Below are 14,087 nucleotides of genomic sequence, written 5' to 3' on the forward strand. Positions count from 1 at the left end.
AACCTCTAGTTAACCCAGGTCAATCATTAGGTCCTAACTAATTATTTTTCGAAGGGATGTGTTATGAATTACGTGTATATCAGTATTATAGACCTATAGTGCGACCAAGGATTTAGCCGTATAGGTGAAATATAGAACTAAACGTCTTTTTTAATGGGTTATTTAACGTCGCTGTATCAACTACTAGGTTATTTAGCGTCAATGGGGGTGGTGATAAGGATATGGTATTTGGCAAGATGAGGCCGAGGATTCGCCATAGATTACCTAACATTCGCCATAGATTACCTAACATTCGCCATAGATTACCTAACATTCGCCTTATGGTTAAGGAAAATTTCGGAAAAAAGTCACTCAGGAAATCAGCCCAAGCTGAGATCGAACCCGCGCCCGAGAGAAACTCCGGATCGACACGCAAGCGCCTTAGCCGGCTGAGCTACGCCGGTGGCTCCTAAACATCTTAGGGGATATCTTTAATAATAATAATAATAATAATAAAAGTAATAATAAAGGAGAAGAAGAAGAAATGGAAATATAAAAATTAGAAATTTATACTTTGAAAAGTTGGAAAAATTAAAATACCTTGGAGCAACAGTAACAAATACTGTATAAATGCCACTCGAAATACATATGGGAAATTCTGCCATTATTCGGAAGAGAAGCTTTAGTTATCTAGTCTGTTTAAAAAGACTGAAAGTTAGAATTTATCAAACGGTTATAGTAACCGGTTGTTCTGTACGGTTGTGAAACTTGGACTCTCACTTTGAGAACAGAGGTTAAGGGTCTTTGAGAATAAGGTGGTTAGGAAAATATTCTGGGCTAACAAGCAAACATTCTGATAGGGGCAGATAAAAAAGTTATTGTTTCTCTTTCACCATGTTAATAACGTCAAAAGAAGTGCATATACAAATTTTTGCCACTCGACTGCAATTACGAGAGCCGTAAAAAAAATAAGATCACCAGAGGCCGTTAACAGGAAGAAAACACAATTTCTTTGGAAAAATTTATTGCGGCAGACACAGCAATTATTGTTGAGCTATTTTTCAACATATTCCCCACCGGAACTGAGACTTTCGTCATATCCGCAGACGGCCGTCAAACACTGGTTCCAATCCCTGGCGGCAGACTTCTACGATACAAGGATACAAAAATTGTTCCCATGGTATGATAACTGTCTCAATTCCAGTGGGGGATATGTTGACAAATAGCGCAACAATTGCTGTATCTGTTGCAATAAATCTTTCCATGCAATTGTGCTTTTTTTGTGTAAACGGCCACAGGGAAAATCACTTTCTGGACGGCCTCGTAATTGCGGTTGAGTGGCCAAAATTTGTATAAGTACTTCTTTTGACATTATTAACATGGTGGAAGAAAAAACAATTATTTTTTTTATCAGCCCCTATCAGAATGTTTGCTTATAAAAGAGAAGAGACCACACCTGAGGAGTAACGGTTAGCTCGTCTGACTGCGAAACCAGGTGATTCGGGTTCGAACCCCGGTTGGGACAAGTTACTTGGTTGAGGTCTTTTCCGAGTTTTCCCTCAACCCAATATGAGCAAATTCTGGGTAATTATCGATGCTGGATCCCGGTCACATTTCACCGGCATTATCACCTTTATTTCATTCAGACGTTAAATAACCTGAGATGTTGATACAGCGTCGTAAAACAACCCACTAATTAAAAAGTGAGAGGGATGAAGTTACAGAAGAATGGAGAAAGTTACACAACGCAAAACTACACGCATTGTTTTCTTCATCTAACATAATTTGGAACATTAAATCCAGACGTTTGAGGTGGACAGGGCATGTAGCACATATGGGTGAATCCAGAAATGAATATAGAGTGTTAGGAGACCTAAGGGAAGAAGACCTTTGTGGAGGCCGAGATGTAGATGGGAGGATAATGTTAAAATGGATTTGAAGGAGGTGGGATATGATCATGGAGACTAGATTAATCTTGCTCAGGATAGGGACCGATGGCAGGCTTATGTGAGAGCGGCAATGAACCTCCGGGTTCTCTAAAAGCCATTTGTAAGAGAGACAATTAGGCCTACAATTGAAATTGTTGTTGTTGTTCAGTCAACTATTCGACGACAGGTCTGAACCTCACAAGTGATATCAACAAGGCACCACTTATGAAGCAACTAAGCCAGGAGATAATGGGGTAGGGTGGCTAGTTCCTTTCCCCCTACATTGCATTAATCGTAATTACGCCTCGTCTCGAGGAAACTAGAGACAGTCTAGTTTGCGCATGCGCGTACTTCTGCTTTTATCATTTCATATTAGCGTTGCCGAGTATCGGAAGGAGATTCAGATTGCTTTGATTTCAGTGTCATTACTGAGCACCAGTACTCTACAATGGAATTAGATGCATACAAGACCTGCAATGTGTACAATGAAATTATAAATTAAAAAAACAAGCTAAAAATGCTATTGCCCGGTTTTGGGAAGAAATATCTCAGGAAATGAATGCTACAGGTAGCATTATTACTACTACTACTATTATTATAGTAGGATTATTATATTTATTAAAACTAACAATAATTAAAAGGCTGTCAGAAACAAATAACATAAGTAATTAATGGCATAGAATTACAAAATATAAATTTATCATGTTTGAGTTCATCTTATACGTAATTATGCTCATTCCAAAAGAGCTATTCTATTTTCCCTTGGAACACTGCCATATTGGGAACTAAAAAAGTCAACTTATTTTTTATTAACAGTGTATGCCGTATTAGAACCTCTCTGCAGGTTCGAAACTCCTTCTCCTTCTTCGAGGTCAAGAAGTTCTTGGTGAATATCTGACAATTTACCCTCCTTTTCCCTTAACTTATTATGAAGAATACAACAAGCAAGTGTCATTTTTTTTTAGCTTTTTCTGTCGTCACTAACGTGACAATTTCAAACACTTTAAATTTTTTGCTAGCAAGCCAAACGCACACTGGACGATTCGACGTGCTCTGGAATGGAATTTTCCCACTTATCAACCCTAATAAATAGTCAAAACTTTGTACACTCATTCGTGTGAAATTGAAGAATTTCTTATGATCCTATCGAAGTTCATCCAAAAAATTTGTAAGGTTCCTCTTTTGGTTGATGGGATGTATTCAAAACTTGCGAACTGGCTTTTCGTCCAAGCACAGCAGGTAATAATACTGTATAAAATAATAGGCACATTTTTATCACTCTCCATAATGACTGAAACTGAGAGAAGCAAGTTATTCAGTCTTTAACATTTTGTCTTGAGCCTCTTTGACTCTGACAGTCTCGTCTCTTCCTGTGTGCGCCCAGCCACAGCGAATTCATAACCTCGTAAACATTAGACTGCGCTGCTCCGAGAGACAGTTGAACCGTCGCTTGATCAGCCGATATCCAGTATGAAACAAGCGTCGTTAGAAAAAACAACTTCTGCTGTTCCATGTTTTTAAGGGAAACACGACTCTCTCAATTCACGTGAGTTCAGAAAATTCATATTTAGAATATCGATATCAATGTTGTAGTTAATTTATGCAAAAATGGTGTGTGTTAATATTTGTCTAGGTGCTTCACTGTTAAAATGTAAGTACCATTTTATTAATATATTCTTAATATTGTATTACGTTATTAATCTATAGTAACATATTAACATCACGTTCCTGAATACTTAAGTAATAATTTAAATATGGAAACAAACAAAAATTAAAATTTTCCAAAAAAAAAAACTGCATTTACAGAGTAAGTTAAAATGTGATCAACTTATAATAATATATTGAAATTTCACGTTTTTGTAAATTATCAAGAGATGCAATGTATTATTATATTAACGTAACCAAATGTACACATCTAAATTCGGAAGTTCCTATTTCACAGCTAATAAAGTGAATATTATTTGCTTTATCACAGTATGAATTATAAAAAGAAATTTATATTGCAATGATTAGAAAAAATCCATTCCAAAATTCAACATAATTACATGTTATCAGCAAACATAATGCAAAAAAATTAGTTAAGAATTTGCCAACGATCCGCTTATAGTCTTTACATAACTAGCTCAGTGCCAGTGTCTCTGTTTCTATATGTATGTGTATGTAATCAAACTATTTTTCCTAAAGTATTCAACGAATTAGGTTTTATGCGATACTTAAGGGCAAATTAAATTCGAAATGTTTCACGTAAAATGTAATAGTTATTACGATTTTTAAGGAAACAATATAAAAGTGTACTTACGCCACTCTTCGAATGCTAATGAGAGTGTTTATTTAAATGTAATCTCGTTTTTTTTTTTTTTTTTTTTTTTTTTTTTTTTTTTTTTGGACGCTTTGCAAGACTGTGATTTCCATAGAAAAAGCAGTCACGTTTTGGGAGGTGAAAGTATTGCATTAGAAATGAAAAATTATTGTATAAAAACTCAAATATATCATAGGTTTCATTGCGGGAATATTTATTTTGCAACTTGCCGTTATTCGCCTTAACTCTACGAGCGTGGTTTATAGATGTCGTTAGTGCCGACAAGCGTACACCACTTAGTTCGTCAGAGCTTATCCAGAGTGCACCACAGGCAGTTGATCAACATTACACTCGTTGTTTAGTCAACTGTCCGAAGACCGGTCTGAACCTCATAAGTGATACCGAGAAGGCGCCACTTATGAGGCAACTAGGCCAGGATAATAAATAGTAATAATAATAATAATAATAATAATACTAATAATAATAATAAATTGATGATTGATAATTTTTGAGTTGCCACAGGGGAACCGGAGCGCCCAGAGAAAAAGTTCTGTTTTGCCTTGATTACGGGTGGATTAACTAGGATTAGAACCTGAGTCTCTTGTTGTATATACCCAGCGCGCTGGCAGTGAGCTACGGTGGTGGTCTTATCGAACATATCTATGAATGAAAACTTCCAGTCGACATTTTACAATACTTGAACAATAGTTTTTCCTACATCATTGTTTGTTAATCTGAAGTAGTCCATCATACAAAAAGTTGACAAATTCATTGATACTATATAACTACATAGGCTAATGTTCGGTATTGAATTTTTCACGATAATCAAGTTAGTGCGTCTTTTATTGTAGTTTAAATAGTAACTACAAATTCAAGCTTTCAAGGATTGATTGTAAAACCTACTCTTCTATAAAAACAGATGGGGGCGGGTAATTTAAAGAACATACAGAATACAAGGTCTTTGAAAAAAACTCGATATTCGTATCAATTTCCTAGCTGGGAGTGTGACGTCACGTCCAACAAGCAGCATCATACCGAGCCCTGCAGCGTGGTAGGCCTGTACAGCAATAAGAGATAGTCTCAACAATCAACATAATGCCATATTGTTAAATTTTCGGTTGTAATAGTTATAGCGAGAGAAAAACAATGGTACGAAAAAGAGAGAGAGAAAAAATATGACACAAAATTAAGAGAGACAAAGACCAGGACACGAGAGAACGAGAGAAAGATCAGGACACGAGGGAGCAGGGCAACGTAGAGAGATAGAGAGAGAGAGAGAGAGAAGGATCTAAAGAGAAAGAATATGACATGAAATTGAAACGAAGAAGAGAAAGACCAGGACACGACAAGAGAGACAGAGGAATAAAGACTATGACGACTGAGAGAAAGAGAAACCAGGACACGACAGAGAGAGAAAGATCAATACACTAAAGAGAGAGAGAACATGGTATGAAATTGAGAGATATAAATATCAGGACACAAAAAGGAGACAGTGAAACGAAGACACGACAGAGAGAGAAAGAATATGACATGAAATTGAGAGAGATAAAAGAGAGAGGGAAACAAGGACACAACAGAGAGAGAGAAATACCAATACACAAGAGAGAGAAAGAAAGAATACGACATGAAATTTAGAGAGAGAAAAGAGACAATGAAATGAGGATATGGCAGAGGGAGAGAAAGAAAGAAAGACCAGGACACGATTGAGAAAAAGAGAGAAAAACGAGAACCCGACAGAGAGATCAAGACCAAGACACGGAAGAGAGAGAAAGAAAGACCAGGACATGGCAGAGAGAGAAAGGACATGACTGAGAGAAAGCCGAGGACCGGATATAGAGAGAAAGTCCAAGATACGGCACAGAGAGAGAGAGAGACGAGTACACACGACTGAGAGAAAGACGAGGACCCGATAGAAAGACCAAGACACGGCAGAGATAGAGAGAGAGACGAGGACATGACTGAGAGAGACGAGTACACGACTGAGATAAAGAGAGAAAGACGAGGACTCGATAGAAAGACCAACACACGGCAGAGATAGAGAGAGAGACGAGGACATGACTGAGAGAGACGAGGACACGACTGAGAGAAAGAGAGAAAGACGAGGACCCGATAGAAAGACCAAGACACGGCAGAGATAGAGAGAGAGGCGAGGACATGACTGAGAGAGACGAGTACACGACTGAGATAAAGAGAGAAAGACGAGGACTCGATAGAAAGACCAACACACGGCAGAGATAGAGAGAGAGACGAGGACATGACTGAGAGAGACGAGGACACGACTGAGAGAAAGAGAGAAAGACGAGGACCCGATAGAAAGACCAAGACACGGCAGAGATAGAGAGAGAGGCGAGGACATGACTGAGAGAAACGAGGACACGACTGAGAGAAAGAGAGAAAGACGAGGACCCGATAGAAAGACCAAGACACGGCAGAGATAGAGAGAGAGAGAGACGAGGACACGACTGAGAGAAAGACGAGGACCCGATAGAAAGACCAAAACACGGCAGAGAGAGAGAGACGAGGACATGACTGAGATAGACGAGGACACGACTGAGAGAAAGAGAGAAAGGCGAGGACCCTATAGAAAGACCAAGACACGGCAGAGATAGAGAGAGAGACGAGGACATGACTGAGAGAGACGAGTACACGACTGAGAGAAAGAGAGAAAGACGAGGACTCGATAGAAAGACCAAGACACGGCAGAGATAGAGAGAGAGACGAGGACATGACTGAGAGAGACGAGTACACGACTGAGATAAAGAGAGAAAGACGAGGACCCGATAGAAAGACCAAGACACGGCAGAGATAGAGAGAGAGGCGAGGACATGACTGAGAGAGACGAGGACACGACTGAGAGAAAGACGAGGACCCAATAGAAAGACCAAGACACGGCAGAGATAGAGTGAGACGAGGACACGACTGAGAGAAAGAGAGAAAGACGAGGACCCGATAGAAAGACCAAGACACGGCAGAGATAGAGAGAGAGGCGAGGACACGACTGAGAGAGACGAGGACACGACTGAGAGAAAGACGAGGACCCGATAGAAAGACCAAGACACGGCAGAGAGAGAGAGAGACGAGGAGACGACTGAGAGAAAGAGAGAAAGACGAGGACCCCATAAATAGAGAAAGACCAAGACACGGCAGAGAGAGAGAGAAAGACTAGACATGACAGAGAGGGAGAAAGAGAGGGAAGAGAGAGACCAGGACACGATAGAGAGATCGAGAAAGACTAAGACATGTGGAGGAACAATGTAATGGACACAATATTATGAAGGCTTTGAAAGACGAGGTATCATTTATATTAGAGGAGGACCCTTACGAGGCTAATATCCCAAAATACATTGTGCCTGTGCCTCAACCTAAATCATACCAGAATTGAACCGTTTTCAGTATTCCAGTTCGAAGAGTTTTAAATCATACTGCAACTAAAATAATAAAACATCATATTTAGTCATAAATTTGTTTTGTCTTCTCTCTCTCTCTCTCTCTCTCTCTCTCTCTCTCTCTCTCTCTCTCTCTCTCCCCAAGGTTTTCCGCCTTCATAACAAGCATAATGAGGTATAGGAATTGGAATATAATCTAACATAAACTTTTTAATTTTTCTTTTAAAATTAACTAAGTATATTATCCTTTAGAGTAGCTGGCTACGGACTGGAAGGTCCGGGGTTCGATCCCAGGAGGTGACAGGATTTTTTCTCGTTGCCAAATTTTCAGAACGGCCCCGAGGTTCACTCAACCTCCTATAAAATTGAGTACCGGGTCTTTCCCGGGGGTAAAAGGCGGTCAGAGCGTGGTGCCGACCACACCACCTCATTCTAGTGCCGAGGTCATGGAAAGCGTGGGGCTCTACCTCCATGCCCCCCAAGTGCCTTCATGGCATGTTACGGGGATACCTTTTTTTATATATTTTTAATACCAGTATTGTCCTCTTCACATTCCGTTGTCTGGACTTCGAACTGATAGAGCTTTATTTTGGACATGTTAAAATCTAAGGGTCGTGTTCATAGACATTCTTAGCGCGGGCTTCCGATGGATGATCAGCAGACATCGGATTCTAGGGCAAATGCCTATTTTGTTTCTTTAGGAGAAAAGTAAAAATAATTATTAATATTTGTGTTTCATGGAAATTGAAAGGTATTCAAAGAGTTTTATAGTACCCTAAAATGCCCTAAAACGGTTATTAGAGCCTAATTTGTTAATATTCGCCTAAAAATGCCTAACTCACTGTAAAGTTTCGCATTTTACTCTTACTTTTTATAATTTATACATGCATTCACTGCGAAATTTAAGGCATTTAAAAAGTGGAAAGTTTGCTTCACACCGGCCATGAAACCATTAATAAGGAAACAAAATGTTTTGAATCTCACGACACTCGCAATAGATTTCACCGAATTTAACATGTTTGGAGGCATAAATGCCGACAAAGAACCAACCTTTGTTTTGAAGCAGGCAACAATCACAACATGTGCTGCTACCGATTCAGAGATATACTATACTATAAAAATGACTGTTTTCGGTCTGAAACCGATTAGCTGTACTGCCCTTCAGAGTGTCATAAAATCACAATTTTTGGAGAAAGAGTGTTTTTGAAATATTTATGAAAAGTCGTAAAACTGCGAATTAGTAGGGTAAACCGTTACAAAATATTTAAAAGAATGGCCCTCCTAGTGTTAACACTACCAGGAAATGCAACAATAAGTGGAACTTTGTATTTTTGTCCAATTGAATCTCAATAACAACGGTTCATTTGAATGCTCGTTAACAGTTGCTCTTTCCCTCACCTTATTTGTGTTGAGAAGTTTTGAGCGGTAGGACGTTTTCCTGTGAAGTTTAACGCGATAATGCCGAAAAATATAAGTGCAAAATCTACAACAAAATATTCAGAATTCACTTATGATGGAAAAATAATATTCTGCAAGATTTGTAGCAAACAGGTATGTAACAATAGTTGAAATATATAAATTCTATTAATTTTAATGAGTAGGCCTATAATATTTATACATTGACTGAGCTATCCTGAGGTATAATTCTTTTTAAGACCACTACACTTTAACCTTTTAAATTCCGATAGTTAAAGTATTTGCAGGTCATTAAAATTTTGATTGTTCGAACCCACTAACTTTGTGATAGAAATACGGCAATACAACAATTAGGATTTTATTTTAATTCAGTTTACTTTACATTTTTAGATTTCGCAAGAAAAGAAGTGCCACCTAAAGCAGCATGTGCAAGGAGCAGCTCATAAGGCTAAAGCTCAGCAGAAAAATCAACTGCAACAAACTTTACTAACACAGCCTACTTCATCCAATCTCAGCAGCAATTTCTATACTGATTTAACCAGAGCGTTTGTTGCTGCTAACATTCCCTGGAATGCAATTGAAAATCCGGTTTTAAGACAGTTTTTACAAAAATACTGCAAACAAAATATCCCATCTGAGTCGACCCTAAGAAAAAATTACTTATACAGAATATACAATGAAACTTTAGCTTCCATTCGGGATGATATAGGTGATTCTTACATATGGGTCTCTGTGGATGAAACCTCAGATCCTATGAATAGGTATATAGCAAATATGGTAGTAGGAAAACTTAGTCCTGATGGGCCTTCGATTCCACACTTCGTATGTGTTAAGGAACTTTCGAAAGTGAATAGCCAAGCCATTGCTTATTTTGTAAATAAAGGCCTACAGTCTTTATACTCAGGTAATATAGACGATTCTAAAGTTCTGTTGTTTTGTACTGATGCTGCCTCATACATGGTTGCTGCAGCTCCACTTCTTAAAACATTTTATCCTAACCTCACGCATGTAACCTGTCTAGCACATGGCCTTCACAGGGTTTCTGAATCAATCCGGAATGAACGGAATGAATTTCCTCTTGTCAATTCGTTTATTTCTAACACAAAAAAATGTTTTTGTAAAGCCCCATCCAGGATTTCAATATTCAGAGAGAACTTTCCAGATATCCCACTCCCACCTCAGCCGGTTGTTACACGATGGGGAACCTGGATTCAGTCAGTGGTGTATTATTCTAAGTATTTTAAAGAAGTGGTCACAGTTATTGATAAATTACCTGAAACTGATAGTGCAGCGTGTGTGAAAGCAGTGAAAGATTGTCTGAATGACTCACGAGTGAAAAACGATATTGCCTACATAACATCAAACTTTTCTTTCATACCTGCAAGCATTGAACAATTAGAACGTGAAAAACAATCTCTTTGTAGCCAAATAGCAATAGTAAAGGAAGCTCAAGTGAACATACATTCTGCTTTGGGCGAAACTGGGAAAAAAGTTAAAAATAAGTGGGACAACATATTAAATAAGAATGTAGGATTTTCATTGTTGGAAAAAGTATCAAGAGTGATATCGGGGGAAAGTGTAAATGTTCCAGTAAGTATTGATGTTTCTATTGTACCTAATTTAAAATTTGCGCCTTTCACATCAGTTTCGGTTGAAAGAAGTTTTTCTGCTTTCAAAATGATTCTCAGTGACAAAAGGCAAAGGTTAACTGTGGAGAATTTAGAAAAAATTCTGGTGGTGTACTGTGCAGAAAATTATAATAAAGTCTGAGCATGGAACTGAATTTCAATAACTTAAAATGAGTAATCTTGATATAAATAATCATTATTTCATTAGTTTCAATATATTAAATTTGTGCAGCTCTGTTTATAAATATAATATAGTATTCTTTTTTAATGTTTAAACATACTTTTTTGTGCGTATTTTAGTGTATAACTAAAAATTTCAGTGAAAGAAATAAGTATGATACCTTGATGTGCCTAAAATGCCTATTTTCATTAAAATAGAGCCTAATTTTACAAATTTTGAGCTTATTTTAGGCGCCTAAAACTGCAATTTTTAGTGCCTAAAATCCGATGTCTAATTGATCAGCGAACTAACGTTTTTCGTATTCATAAACCAGTGTTAGCGATATGTAAAGGGCGGAAAAATGTGCGTTATGCCTTAATTTCAGTATCAACGGACTATACTGTTGTCATTCACTCAGGTAAACAGCGGCAAGAGAGTACAGTCTGGTAATGAGAACCTCATCACTCCATTCAATCGATCTATAAATACTGGACTGAAGTTGTAATATAGTTATTATGAATTGCCATCGCCCGGATGATTAAATGATGCAATATACTGAACCACGATATACATTCGTAAATTATCGAAAGAGAAAGTTCGACGTCTCTCACTCAAACAGTTTTTCAACATCGAAAAGCTACTTTCCGTGTCACAAGATGTTAGAGGTGCAAATGAAAAAAAGCGCCGTAGTATCGTAGTTTTTCTCTTCACTCAAAATGTTACACATAACTGTATAACCGGTATTTTTTTCTTTTTTTGCAGAATTTGTGGATTTTTTTTTTGTTTTGTTTTTTTCACCTTTTCACCTATAAAATGTGGTTTATCAAGTTTCTTGAACGGAATATTTGCAGAAATCATCATGTTACATAAATCCACATTAAATTCAGATCGTGTAAGTTTTTCATTGTTTGATATCGAAGACCTTTGTACGTTTTCGGTCTGTTTCTTGCTGTTATAATGCCGCTCTAGCCTATGTGATATCTCCTACGTATTTTAATTTCACATTTGCGCACGGCACAGAGAATATTTTCTCCTTGCGGAATCAAAATCTCTTCCGTATTTATTTCTTAGACTGTTTAATTCCAAATCCTTCGACTTAGATATTTTAAATCATTTTTACACAACATTACCACCTGCACAAAGGCAATAAATAATATTCTAAACACCTGGCTCTCTTTCCCATATGACTAGAAGTTGATACTGAAGGTCATTTGTTGGTTCCTACTTGTACTGCCGTCCTCTCTTAGTGCATTTATGTTATTGCGCTTGTAAATGTGACGTCATCCATACTTCAGACCAAACTGACCTGTATCGCGTGGTAACGCACATTTTTGCGTCCTCTACTGGTATGATATGATATGAATCCCGTACAAGTAACCAGTCGATAGCCGGTGCTAGTTTAGCACGCTCGTAGCGACAACTAGCAAAATGTCTATGAATAGCACCCTAAGCCTTTAAGCTGGGACACGCGCTTGCAACACGAACTCGTACTGTAAGTGCATGGTAGAGGTGACGTCAGTTGTACAGTAGCTAACTCGACTCCTATTGGCCGCAGAAAGACGCGTTTTTTTCTTCAATTTCTTAATTGTTCGTAGGATTCAGATGATAACTGTAGTCTGATATGATAATCCCAACATGTGATTCTTGGTCAGTAGGGGCTTTTAACTTAGAAAACTCAAGAATTTATTTCAAATTATGATGTACATCATTTTTATGCGTCGGTGGTTTTCAAAGTGAGGTCCGCGGACCCCCGGGAAGTCCCCGAAGCTCATTCTGGGGGTCCGTGAATATTCTAATTAGTGAGTTTTTTCTTCCTTCAGAAGAATTTTATTTTCTTATGTAGCAATAATGCCAGAAGCGCATTGGACTTTGTTGGTACAAGTTATAAATTAATTCAAACCTTGTCGACAGTCTTTGTGTAGAGTACAGTGTACAGTAGGCCTACAGGATATGAAATGCCAGGAACGAAAGATAATTTTTCCAGTTATCAGTATTGTTGTATTTCTAAAAATTAAGGAAAGTCCGTCCTTTTAGCTCTTAATTTTCGTAATATAACGAAATTCAAGAATTTTTGTCAAGGCATGTAAATTATAGACCCGATGCTTTTGTAGGTATTTGAAATCAAGTCTGTCTAAAATTACCATAGATGATAAAGCTAGTTCTGTTTAATCCAAAGTGAATGAACAGTATCTACATAGAAAGCCATCTACATAGAAGCCGGAGCTTTGGGTCAGCAACACTGTAATTAACTGTCAAGCGGAGGCCTACGATACAAAAGCACATGTTTGTGTTAATATCTATTTTCGATGTAAATTAATGTTATAACATTAACATAAGTATGTGTCGATGAAATTATGTTCGCGGTCGTACTAAACGTTCCTTGTTTATGTATTTTAAACTAAGTGAGTATTGGCGATAAAAGCAAGCCAATTAAATGAAAATCAAATGGCTACAGTCTTTGGAAATTTTTACGGTTAATAATGGAGTGATTCACCATTGTTCTAGATATTAAATATTTTATAAACTGCATTTTTATAGTCTTACTTGTAGTTTGTGATATAGTAGAAATGTTCCAGCTAAATTGTGGCGTCTCGTCCGTATATATATATATATATATATATATATATATATATATATATATATATATATATACATATATATCAATAAAGTTACTCTGTTGATTTTCAAGTTCATTGTAAACAGCTATTTTGTGATCTCATAAATGTTGCAGTTTTGTTGAAGATTCGGAATGCCTGCTATATGTTAGAATTGTCTATTTATCCATGCAATCCATTTACTGCTCTAGATGGGAAGTTGTACGACAAGTAGTATTCGGTGGATGGTAACCTGTGCAGTCGCCCTGGATGGCGCAGTCGATATAGTACTGGTCTTTTATGCCCGAGGTTTCGGGTTCGATCCTGGCCCAGGTCGGTGGCATTTAAGTGTGCTGATATAACCTCGGCAGTTGCGAGCGTCATTAAATAAAACATCTATTAAAAAAATCTTAACCTTTGTAGCAAAATTAAACTGGTAATAGATCATGAGGAGGGATTTGAAAAATTGAAAGAAGTTTTTTTTTTTAACATTCACCTTTTTAGAGGAAATAATTATGTTTCTGTGAAGCATTTGGCAACAGCACGGTTACTCTAGCAAGCGCGGCGTGCACTCCTTACCTTCCCCTCTCCCTCTGCTGTACTCAGTAGATGACGCGCGACAGTGCGCTGTGTTGTAAGATTTATTTTAATGATTTTCGCAATTATTCAATTTAAATTCATGGCTAAACGATTTAAT

General features: G+C 37.6%; 1 protein-coding gene across 3 annotated transcripts in view; it reads right to left on the reverse strand.

Annotated features, from left to right (window-relative positions):
- The window catches only part of Mf (myofilin), a 176,089-nt gene that overhangs the window by 109,479 nt on the left and 52,523 nt on the right, over positions 1–14,087 (reverse strand). The window lies entirely within an intron of this gene.

The sequence above is a fragment of the Periplaneta americana genome, chromosome 3, assembly GCF_040183065.1.
Source record: "Periplaneta americana isolate PAMFEO1 chromosome 3, P.americana_PAMFEO1_priV1, whole genome shotgun sequence".
Classification (NCBI taxonomy): domain Eukaryota; kingdom Metazoa; phylum Arthropoda; class Insecta; order Blattodea; family Blattidae; genus Periplaneta; species Periplaneta americana.